We start from the raw sequence: 12,804 nt of genomic DNA on the forward strand, positions 1-12,804 counted from the left end.
ATCCTTAAGTTTCAATAAGATATATACCCCCCCACCCGTCCTTCAAAACTCCAATGAGTACAGGCCCAGAGTCCTCAACCATTCTTCATACGACAAGCTCTTCATTCCGGGATCATTCCTGTGAACCTCCTCTGACCTTTTCCGAGGCCGACACATCCTTCCTTAGATATAGGGCCCAAAACTGCTCACAATACTCCAAATGGGGTCTGACCAGAGTCTTATACAATCCCTGAAGTATATTCCTACACTTGTATTCTAGCCCATGAGTGCTAAAATTGCATTTGCTTTCCTAACTACTGACTGAACCTGCACATTAACCTTAAGAGAATCTTGAACAATGATTCCCAAGTCCCTTTGTGTTTCTGATTTCCTAAGCATTTCCCCATTTAGAAAATAGTCTGTGCCTCTATTCCTCCTCCCAAAATGCATAACCTCACACTTTTCCACATTGTATTCCATCTGCCACTTCTTTGCCCACCCTCCTAACCTGTCCAAGTCCTTCTGTAGCCCCCCTGTTTCCTCAATACAATATACCCCTCTACATATCTTTGTATTATCTGTAAATTTAGTAACATTGCCTTCAGTTCCTTCCTCCAAATCATTAATGTATATTGTGAAATCATATTGTTTTGAGAAGCATTGATGGACAAAAGATCTTTGCTGTCTCTAAGCACGTGCTTAAAAGTGGAATGGCAGGTTGGATAGGGAAGCACAGTGGCAACTTGGGTTTTTAAATAGAGGAATAGAATTTAAACCAAAGTGGCCAGGAAAGGTGCAGAGGTGTTCGGAAGATTTCGGAGGAGGTTTACCAGGGCTGAGGGACTTCCAGGACCTTCCTTCTCAAAGCAAAAGCTAAAGGGATTACCTTTTTAAAAAAAAACCTTTCAAGAATTTTGATGCAGAAAAACTATCCCCTCTGGCATGTAAGACTTGCTGAAGGGTTAAAAGAACATCTGCTCAAGAAACATCATTAAATACTTCATGACATAAAAATAGGCCTAAAGTGTGATACATGCCTTGGATTTTATAGTAATTCATCCCAACTGCAGAATGGACTTCCCTCCTCCAATTCGAGGAGTTTTTTTTCACTTGTCAGGTGCTAAGCGAGGTGGTGAGACTCGAACCTATAAATAATCCTACAAAGGAAATGCACAGATACTTAAGAATGAGAAACTTGCAGGTTTACTGGGTGGAAAAAAAAAATGAGGTGGGGTGGGATAAGAGCTAGCCCAGCACAATGGGCAGAACGGTCTCCTGTGCTGTATCAGATATTTCTTCTTGCTGGCTTATAGTTCTCTGGGCACCAGTGCCCTGGACAGACAGTCATTTATTAAGATGCATTGTGTTGTGCTAATTAATTTTAATTTCCAGGACACTTGAAGGTAATTGTAACGCTTCAGCCTTCTTGATCTTTTCAGCTGAATTTGGTAACTCGGCTCAGTTTAGGGATCATAATCTGTAAGATTCACTCGTACAGGGTCTTGCATTTAGATTCTCAGAGAGAGCCAGATTTTGTCAAATGTTCATTGTGCTGTGACTGGGATATCATTGCACTGAATGAGGATATCCTTACCTCCTTATTCAATCACCTTTAACCATTCATTGCTAAATGGAGGAGGGACATTTGTTCTAAAACCTGCTTAACGAATATAAAATCTAGTTCATGTATCACGCTTTTAGACCAGTTTTATGTCCAGCAATATTTAATGATGTTTCTGGTGCGGATGTTCAATTAACCTTAGATTGCTGTTTGTAATCGATATAAATGATTGGGAGGAAAATGTAACTGGATTGATCTGTAAGTTTGCGGATGACGCAAAGGATTTGCGGATAGTGATGAGGATACAGCAGGATATAGATCTGTTGGAGACTTGGGCGGAGAAATGGCAGATGGAGTTTAATCCAAACAAATGTGAGGTAATACATTTTGGAAGGCCTAATGCAGATAGGAAATATACAATAAATGGCAGAACCCTTAAGAGTATTGATAGGCAGAGGGATCTGAGTGTACAGAGATACAGGTCACTGGAATTGGCAATGCAGGTGGAGAAGGTGGTCAAGAAAGCATATGTATGCTTGCCTTCATTCGCTGGGGCATTGAGTTTAAAAATTGGTAAGTCGTGTTGCAGCTTTATAGAACCTTAGTTAGGCCAAACTTGAAATATAGTGTTCAATTCTGGTCGCCGCACTATGAGAAGGATGTGGAGGCTTTGGAGAGGGTACAGAAAAGATTTACCAGGATTTTGCCTGGTATGGAGGGCATTAGCTATGACAAGAGGTTGGAGAAACTTGGTTTGTTCTCACGGAAACAACAGAGGTTGAGGGGTGACCTGATAGAAGTCTACAAGATTGAGAGACATGGACAGAGTGGATAGTCAGAAGCTTTTTCCCAGGGTGGAAGAGTCAATTACTAAGGGGCACAGGTTTAAGGTGCGAAGGCAAGGTTTAAAGGAGGCGGATTTTTTACACAGAGGGTGGTGGGTGCCTGGAACTTGTTGCCGGGGGAGGTAGTGGAAGCAGATACAATATTGACTTTTAAGGGACAAATATGTGAATAGAATGGGAATAGAGAGATATGGTCCCTGGAAGGGTAGGGGGTTTTAGTTAAGTCGGGCAGCATGGTCGATGCAGGCTTGGAGGGCCTGTCCTGTTCTGTAATTTTCTCCAGTTCTTAATTTGTGGGTGGCACAGTGCCAGGTAGCCGGGTTCAATTCCGGCCTTAGGCCACTGTCAGTGTGGAGTGTGCACGTTCTTGTCATGTCTTCATGGGTTTCCTACGGGCGCTCCAGTTTCCTCCCGCAGCCTAAAGATGTGCGGGTTGGGTTGATTGGCCTGCTAAATTGCCCCTTAGTGTTAGGAAAACTGGCAGGGTAAACAGATGGGGTTAAGGGGATAGGATTGTGGACAATGCAGACTTGGTGTGCCAAATGCCTCCCCCTGCACTGTAGAGATTCTGTGATTCTAACCTTTCACCAGGCCTCAATTTCCCCAAGGTTGACTGACTGATGGCTTTGACACAAGGTGCAACTCATTCCAAAGGCCATGGTTTGAAACAAGCTCCTGTGTTCCATCATCCCAATTACATCCAGCCCTCTGTGCAGTAACTTTGATCATGTTGGTGTGTTCCCTCTCAGATCCATCGTGGCCTTGCAGCATTGTCTGATATGAGTGGCCTCTTCATTGTGATCTTGTTCTCTGTGACGTGCTCCCTCTCTGTGTTTGAAAAACATTTCTTCTGAGACCCCCATGCTAACCCTGATTTAAGCCTAACTCACTCCCTTTCAGAACTTTATCTCCCACTCTTGCTGACCATCCACTCTTTGTGAAGATGTGGAGATGTCGGCATTGGACTGGGGTGGGCACAGTAAGAAGTCTCTAAACAGCAGGTTAAAGTCCAACAGGTTTATTTGGAATCACGGGCTTTACGGAGCGCTGCTCCATTATCAGGTGGAGTGATGAAGGAGCAATGTTCTGAAAGCTTGAGATTCCAAATAAACCTGTTAGACTTTAACCTGGTGTTGTGAGATTTCTTACTGTGCCCACTCTTTGTGAAATCGTTTAAGAAGGTTTCCATCACTGATACTCATACTGTTTGTGTGCACGATGACAAGAGGACCATGTTTGGTTTAGATTGGATTGACGTGTGTGTGGGAGTGCTATCTATCTTGTTTCTTAGCGAAGCAGTGAGATTTTGTTTTAGTTTGTAAGTTGGCAATTTTCTGCCAACTGTATACATTTTTATTGAGGCCTGGGCTGATAGCTTTCAGATAACTTGCCTTAAAGTGTATACTTGTAAACATTGGGTGAGTATGAGAGCAGACATACATTCGAGGCTGAGGAATTAATATCATAGAATCCCTACAGTGCAGAAGGAGGCAATTTGGCCCATCGAGCCGGCACCAACAGCAATCTCACCCAGGCCCTATCCCTTAACCCCACGTATTTACCCTGCTCATCTTCCTGACACTAAAGGGCAATTTGAAGTGTGGGAGGAGACCGGAACGCCTGGAGGAAGCCCACGCAGACATGGGGAGGATGTGCAAACTCCACACGAGGCCGGAATTGTACCCGGCTTCCTGGTGCTGAGAGGCAGCGGTGCGAACCATTGTGCCACCGTGCTGTCCATTGTATGTTTCAGTAAGAAGGGAGTGTTGAATAAATTCGTCTGTGTAACTGTTGATGCTGTTCTCTTCAAAAAGTCACGTTGCTCTGCATGTGTTGTCAGCTGGAAAGCAAAATCTTTTACGAAATGAAAACAGCTAGCAGCTCTTAATGAGCCAGGCAGTGTTGATGGAGAGAGAGAGACACAGAGTTAACATTTCAAGCTGGTCACCTCCCTTCCCAAAAAAAAAGCCCCTTGGCTGTTTTCAGCTATAGGTCTGTAAATGTGATGATATAAAGAAGAAATTATCTTTGCAGAATGGGAGTGTGGAAAGCACAAAAAACAAAAGCAAAATATTGCTTCAAAAAAACAAGTTATAAAGTATGTAAGTTATAAAAGTGAAGACTATTATATGTTAATTATATGTTGGCTGACAGGATCAAAAATGCACTCTCTACACTAAGTGTGTAGAATCTTACCCCTGCCCCACCCTTGCAGGAAACTGCAGTTCTGTTTGCTTTCCATCGAAAATGTAGACTGACAGTGTTCTATACCTGGAGCAGCAGAGCAGCCCAGCTTTGCAGCTTTCGAGGAAGGCAGGAATAATAATAGTATTGTATTGAAGAAACAGATTGGCAGCCTGCTGTGGGAAATTCACCACTTTGGAGTCAGACTTGGAGGTTCACCAAAATAGTTTTATTCAGACAAAGCTTTGGGAGAAGCGCTGGTACTCTGCAGTACTGGCATCCACCTTCTCAACTACACAATGGTAGTTGCGCATCTTTTATACTTTTTAGCTAATAGACAGGATGGCACAGTAGCACAATGGTTAGCACTGCTGCTTCACAGCTTTAGGGACCTGGGTTTGATTCCCAGCTTGGGTGACTGTCTGTGTGAAGTTTGCACATTCTCCCTGTGTCTGTGTGGGTTTCCTCCGGGTGCTCTGGTTTCCTCCCACGGTCCAAAGATGTGCGGGTTAGGTTGATCAGCCATACTAAAATTGCCCCTTCGTGTCCTGAGATGCTTAGGTTAGAGGGATTAGCGGGTAAATGTGTAGGGATATGAGGGTTGGGCCTGGGTGGGATTGTGGTTGGTGCAAACTTGGTGGGCCAAATGGCCCCCCTCTGCGCTGTAGGGTTTCTATGATTCTATGACAGTACAGACAGTAGCTGTTAGCATATTGTTACAAGTTGAGCAGACAGATACAGATATCAACAGTTAACATCGTTATAAGCAGACAGGTATGGACATCGATAGTTAACACATCGTTGTGTATAGAGTAGATACGTTTATGCAGTTATTTCCTCTATCAATGACTGGTTTTGTTCTATACGTTTATGCATGTACGTCCCCATCTGTGGCTGATCTCGTTATCACACTCATTGTTCTGGGTCTGCTTTTATATCAAGTTTTAAGGTGCCTCAAGGTCTGACCAGTTTCCTGTAGCGATTTAAACATGATGTGGAGGTGCTGGCGTGGGACTGGGGTAAACACAACAAGAAGTCTGACAACACCAGGTTTAAGTCCAACCAATTTATTTGATAGTAAACTCACAAGCTTTCGGGGCTTGCCCTTCGTCAGGTGAATGGAGAGTTCTGAGGCCAGCTGCCTCTAAACCTGCTCAGACACAAAAACTTGTGAGTTTACTATCAAATAAATTGGTTGGACTTAAATCTGGTGTTGTCAGACTTCCTACCGCGATTTAAACACTACAGGTTTTAAGTCTTTGTGTAAATGTCTGTGCCCAAAGCCAGTGCCTCTTAATGTCCCTGCCCAGAGTCCATTTTGTGTGCCACGTTACCATTTTATGTGCTTTTACTTCGATTTCACCCTAACAACTCCCCCTTTTGGTCAGGATTATTATTTAATAATCCACAGACCAACAACAGCAGCATTGTTTGTTTATTGTTTACATCTTTTCCTGCCCTTCCTTGTAGCTCTTGATATCTTCATTGGTTCCCATCATGTATTCTTCCTCGATGGTTACACTGGCTTCTGGCACAATTTGTGTCACCGTTACTCTGCCACAGACGTTAAGGCATCCAACAATTAGGCAACAGACAATTACTATTGCAATGAGAATGATCAGTCCATTGCATTAAAGAGGATCTCCAGGACCCCCCACCCACTAGCCATTCCAGCCAGCTGCTCCTTTTCTTGGGTCCTTGTCTGAAGTTACCAAGCTGTTCTCTTATGTTATTACTGACTTGGGTGATGTTATAGGATTTGTCTGAGACATGTGTTATGCATTTGTCTCCTATGATTATACATACTCACCCCTGTTGGGCTAACTGCATATTGGGTCTGTTGTGTGTGTTACCTTAATTCAGCCATTTCTTGGTTGACAGCCTCCAGTGCTTTTGACGTACTGTTTCCCAGGACTGTCAGCCCACAAATAATATGGTTCCTATTTTTTTGCAATAATTACCCCTGCTGCCCCCCCCTTCCCCCAAGATACAGCTCCAAGGAACCCATATCCCAGTGATGATCCCGTTGTGTCCGGGGTTTTCCATCAGCACAGAATTCTTTGTTGATGACCCGGGTTACTATCTTTCTCCGGATATGCCCCTTCTGGGGGCATGGAACAGAGAGTGGTCCTATTATTCCTACCGCAGAAAGGATCGGGAGGGTCGGTGTTGCTGATGCTCCTGTGTCCACCAGTATCTCTCGTTGCCTGCCCCTTACTAGTGCAGACATATAAATCCTTCCCTCCTTACCTTTGTGGGGCCTGCAGACCGTCAATCTTGCTGACCTCGGAGGTTCCTTGATTCCTCTGATTCTGCTGTGGTCATGGATCGGGTCAGGGGGTCTCCTATGTTTGTCCCAACACACTGCTTCTGTGTGTCCATTTTTATTACAGTGATTACAATGTCTCCCACTGCTTCCAGATTTGTTTCCTTTCCTTGGGACCCCGCAATCCCTTGCAAAGTGCCCTTGTCGCCCACAACTGTGACAGGTCAGTTTGGACTTAATCCTGTTCCCGTTCCTGTTACTGCAAGCGGCTACTCTTTCTTGCCTTACTGTTGTCAGGGATTTCTCCTCAGTGCCTCCCAGTACGCCACCAGCCCATTCCACTGGTTCATCATAATCCTGGGACATAATCACTCCCATTTTTAGGATGGTTTGGTGAGCACTAGAGAACTCATTCTTGAAAGCCTGGATGAATGCTCGATCCCCGTGGCCTGGGTTCCCTTGTCCTTGAGCATTCCTGGTGTACTTGGAACAACTGTTCCCCGTATTCAGAAGCTCCTTCCCCTTTAGCTGTTTGGTTGTTGTAATTCTGCTCCAGTTAGTAGGAGCATTTCCTAAAAGTCTCTGGACTTCTGTCTTAAACTTGAAGGGTGCCTGTTGGGCATCTGCTGTTAGGGTGACTACATGTGTCCAACGTCCCCCACTATAATCTTGTGCTGGGGGAGTGGTGGGTCTTCCTGCAACGCCTCCACTTATCTGCTGGCAAGGGTATTGGAGAACAGGAATTAATAAGTCTTGCTACAGTGTTAGAGGGTTTTGCTGAGACCATATCTGGAGTATTGTGTCAGGTTTTTGTCTCCATGTTTAAGGAAGGACGTATTTGCATTAAAGGCGATACAGTAAAGGTTCACTAGATTGGCCCCTGGAAAGAGGGGGTTGTTCTATGAGAGGCTGAGTAAATTGGGTCAATGTTGTCTGAATTTCAGAAGAATGAGAGGCAAGCTCATTGAAAATATGAGGTTAGCAAGATGGCCCAGTGGTTAGCACTGCTGCCTCTCAATGTCAGGGATCCAGGTTCGATTCCCTGCTTGGATCACTGTCTGTGTGGAGTCTACACGCTCTCCATGTCTGCATGTGTTTCCTCTGAGTGCTCTGGTTTCCTACCACAGTCCGAAAGATGTGCTGGTGAGATGCATTGGCCATGCTAAATTCTCCCTCGATGTACCCGAACAGATGCCGGAGTGTGGCGACTAGGGGATTTTCACAGTAACTTCATTGCAGTGTTAACGTAAGCCTAGTTGTGACATTAATAAATAAACTTGTAAATTGAGATTCTGAAGCGGCCTGATAGGGTAGATGCTGAGGGATAGTTTCCGCTGATCAGGGAATCTAATACACACGAATACAGTCTCCCGAATAAGGGGCCGATCATTTGGGACTAAGATGGGAAGTTACTTCACTCAAAGGGTTGTGAATCTTTGGAATTCTCTCCCCCAGAGGATGTAAGTATTCCATTGCTGAGTGCATTGAAAGCCAAGATGGACAGATTTTTGATGTCTCAGGAATATGGGGAGCAGGCCAGAAAATGGAATTGGAATTGTAATCTAAGCTCAGCGGAATGGCAGAGCAAGCTCAATGGGCCTCATTTCTTGTGAAACTTGGCATTTCCTAGAATAGGGACTTTAAAAAAAAACTCATTGGCCGAAACCCTACCACCGTGATGGGCGAGGTTCCCAGAAAGGGAATGTCCATTGGTCTCGGGCGGGATTTTACAATCTCATCTGAGGGAGGACATAAAATTCTACCCATTGAGTGGGAAATGCACTGAGAACTCCAGAGGTTGTGAAAGGCACTATAATAATAAAGGTTTCTCTTTATGTAACTTGGCTTTAAATTCTGCTTCCTGTGAAGTGACATGATGTATTTCACTATAAGTGCAAGTTAATACTGTGCAAACGACTGCAATAGATGCAGCGACTTATTAGCAGTGACCGACCACTTGGAGACAAGTGAAGGTGACCTTGTAATCCCTTCCCCTATCAGTGCCTTCAGGTGAGGACGGGAGGAAGCTTGCTCTTCCCACTCTGTTCCCACCAATACATTTAGATTGTTAGTCATGATTGCAGCAATAATGAGTGGAGGGTTTATGTAACTGGTACAATAGTTGGTTTGAATGAGACTAGAGCATCGATTCTGTATTGTGAAAGCAGTGGTGGAGGCAACTTACCATGTAATGAACCTAATTTACTCTGCACGTTAAAAGTTGAACTCGTGGGCTGGGTGTGGCGCAGGTAAGCTCATTATAACCTCCTTTCCTTCAGCCATGCCCTAGCCATGAATTAGCAGAAGCGTGATGATTAGAGGTTGGATATACCACCACCCAGTGTGACACTAACCAGGAATACGCCAGGTTTCATTGGCTTTTAGCTGATTTCAACTGGAGAGAGTTGTGATGGAAATAGTACAGCAGCATGTCCCATTCTACAGTCATTTGCTGTTGGCGTTTAACTTAGTGCCTTGTTCGTGCAAAGTAGCACATTAAAGTACTCTTATTATTATTTAAATAATTAGCCAACATAGCAAGGAAGCAGAGCAAACAGCAGTTCACCTGGTGAATGAGAGCTGGGATGGAGATTACCTCTGACAAAAAGTTGGTACTGCAGGGCCAGAGTGATCTCCTAGTCTAGTTTTGACCACCATTGTGGGATGTGTTGTAAAGGAATTTTCCTGTATTTTTTGCCCTCCCCAATTGGCCAAAGTTTTTATCTGTTTTGTTGGCCACTTCACGTGGTTTTGTGAGACTTGGGTGAGAGCCTACGTTGTGAATCATAATTACGTGTGACAGGTTGAGTGGAGAGGGTCTCATCCTGTCTGTTGCTACTTGTGTTGGATCAGAGACTATTCTCAATTTGGTTACAATCTCCTGAAGGCGCTGTGGAAGCAGCTGTAACGCTTACTTATCTACAACCAATATTATATGACAAGATGTGACTTTAAAATTCCACATACCATGGTCCAATCTTGCCCAATATGAAGTGTCGATTTAATACAGGATTCCATGTACTGATGAGCAGTGACAGATTAGAAGTGATCACCTAGGCCCTCCAGCCTGTCTCTCTCAATTGTGGTACATCATCTATCACAATATCTAATTTACCCGCCCCACCTGAAAACTAGTGCTGTCCTGTGAGAGATGAGAGACCTGATTTTCTTTTTTTTCCAAAAAAGGACCAGTTTAGGGCAGAAATTTGTCCTTCATTTCTTTCCTATCCCTGAACCACTCATAGCGATTGAAGCTAGCTTCCCAATATTCAGTGGCAGACAAAGTAAAGCCTTGACTGATCAGGGAAAAAGAAACACTTGCTCCCTCTATTTTTGAGAGAATGTTGAGACTATACGTAGAAATCACAGAAAGTTTACAGTGCAACAGGAACCCATTTGGCCCATTGAGTCTGCAGCAACAACAATCCCAGCCAATCCCCATAACCCCAAGTATTTACTCTGCCAGTCGCCCTGACACTAAGGGGCAATTTAACACTGCCAATCCACCTAACCTGCACATCTTTAGACTCTGGGAGGAAACCAGAGCACCTGAAGGAAACCCACGCAGACACGAAGAGAACGTGCAGATGCCACACAGACAGTGGCCCAAGCCGGCAGTCAAACCCAGGTCCCTGGCGCCGTGAGGTAGCAATGCCAACCACTGTGCCACCGTGCTGTCCCAAAGATGTATGTTTTTTTTAATTCTTTTGCGGGATGTGGGCATCACTGGCTAGGCCAATGTTTATTGTCCTTGAGAAGGTGGTGATGAGTTGCCGCCTTGAACTGCTGCAGTCCACATCATGTTGGTTCACCCACAGAGCTGTTAGGGAAGGAATTCCAGGATTTTGACCCAGTGACAGCGAAGGGACAGTGATATATTTCCATGTGATGTGGAGCTTGGTAGGGAACTTGCAGGTGTGACCATGCGCTTGTCCTTTTGAGGTGGTAGCAGTCATGGGTTTGGAAGGTGCCGTTGAAGGAGCCTTGGTGAGTTCCTACAATGCATTTTGTAGATGCCACCGTGCATCACTGATGGACAGCGTGGATATGGTGCTAATCAAGCAGGCTGCTTTGTCTTGTCCGGTGCCAAGCTATTGAGTGTTGTTGGAGCTGCACTCCTCCAGGCAAGTGGGAGAGTATTCCATCACACTCCTGACTTGTGTCTTGTAGCTGATCGACAGGCTTTGGAGAGTCAGAAGATTAGTTACTCTCCACTCTTATTAATCAGAATTGCAACTAACCACATCTTGACTGCCAATTTTCTACCTGTGGTTAACATATCATTGGGTTTACAGCATGGAAATAGGCCTTTCAGCCTAACTTATGCATCCTGCCTAGTTTTTACTATTAGCTAGGCCATGGAATGATTAAAGCTCAGAAGGAGGCCATTTGTCCATTGAATCTGTATTGGCCTTGTGCAGGAGCAGTTCAATTAGTGCCACTCCCCTAGCTTTTCCTGGTAGCTTTGCACATTCAAGATAATCTAGTTCTTTTGTAAATGCCTGAATTGAATTTGTCTTTAATACACTCTAGGGTAATGTTTTCCAGATCCTAAACACACACTGCCTGGAGAGGTCTTTCCTCATGACGCCGTTGTTTTTTTTTGCTAATCATCTTAAATCTGTGACCCTTGTTCATGCTCCTTTCACTAACGGGAACAGTGTGTCCCTATCTACTTTGTGCTGACCCTTCATAATTTTCAACACTTCTATCAAATCTTCTCAATCTCTTATCCATGGAAAACGGTTCCAACTCCTCCTATCTACATGACTGAATTCCTCAGCCTCGGAACCAGGTCTGGTCACATTGTCCATTTGCTCATCTAAAGACTATCCTTAGACATAGTTCCTTCGCGTAACTGCACAGGAAATGAACGTTAAATTGCAGTGCGAGTCCGCACAATCCTTATTTGGGTATCACCATTTGGGGAGTTTCAGACTTGAGAAGTGCCAAAGAGGGTCCACTCGCAATGATGCTAAAAATGTAACATTTGTGTAGTGGCAAGCCCCTTTTAAGGGGCGGGTGTCTGGAGTGTCATGTGATCTGATGGCCCAATGGGTCAGGAGCGCGCAAATCCCGAGGTTTTTAACCATCAGAATCGACCCTGGAGCTGAATGAAGTAGATGCATATTGAAGCACTCTGTATGTAAGGCAGCAGTATCATTGCAAATGCTGACACCTTCATCCAAGGCCATTGATAAGGGCCCAGTACTTGTCCTATCCCACCAATCCGAGAACAAGCCCATGGTGGTACTGTGGTTAGCATTGCCTCACGGCGCCAGGGACCTGGGTTCGATTCCCGGCTTGGGTGGCCGTCTGCAGAGTCTGCATGTTCTCCCCGTGTCTGCACATAATTTGACTTAGTTAATAAATAGTTGTTGTTAACTTGGTGGTCGCCAATCGTGGCAGTTTCCACATCGGAAAACAAGACCCTGAAACAGCAGTAAAAAATGCGAAGGAGACTTTGTTTGAAACAGTCCCGTATAAGGCTACTCTGCTCCAACCTGTAAAGAGGGAGTCAGAAACATACCGATCTTTGGCAGGTTAGAGCCATTTGATGCAAATTCCAAAAACAGAACAGTATGTGGCGAATTTGCATTTTTTTCTACAGGCTAATGGAATAGACAGGGAGGTTAAGTGTGGAATCCAGACATATAACTGAAGTTTGATACACCTAGATACTCCTGATACCGAAGTTTATGGAGCCAGTAAAAAGACATTACCATTCTAAGCTCTTAGTAATTTTTGCAAAAGTACAAATGTAACTCAGCAGGAAGAGCCCTAGGAGAGATTGCTGCAGCTTTTGTAGCAAGGTTAAGACAAATAGGGCACCATGAGCTTGGTTGAGCGTTGAATGATATGTTGAGGGATCGTTTGGATTGCAGTGTGAACAATATGGCAATACTGAAAAAGCTACTAGTAGAGTCGCAAGTAATTTTAACATAATTAAAGAAAGTGGCCCTAGCAAT

Source organism: Carcharhinus amblyrhynchos, chromosome 35 (genome assembly GCF_965287045.1).
Source record: "Carcharhinus amblyrhynchos chromosome 35, sCarAmb.v2.hapA, whole genome shotgun sequence".
NCBI classification, from domain to species: domain Eukaryota; kingdom Metazoa; phylum Chordata; class Chondrichthyes; order Carcharhiniformes; family Carcharhinidae; genus Carcharhinus; species Carcharhinus amblyrhynchos.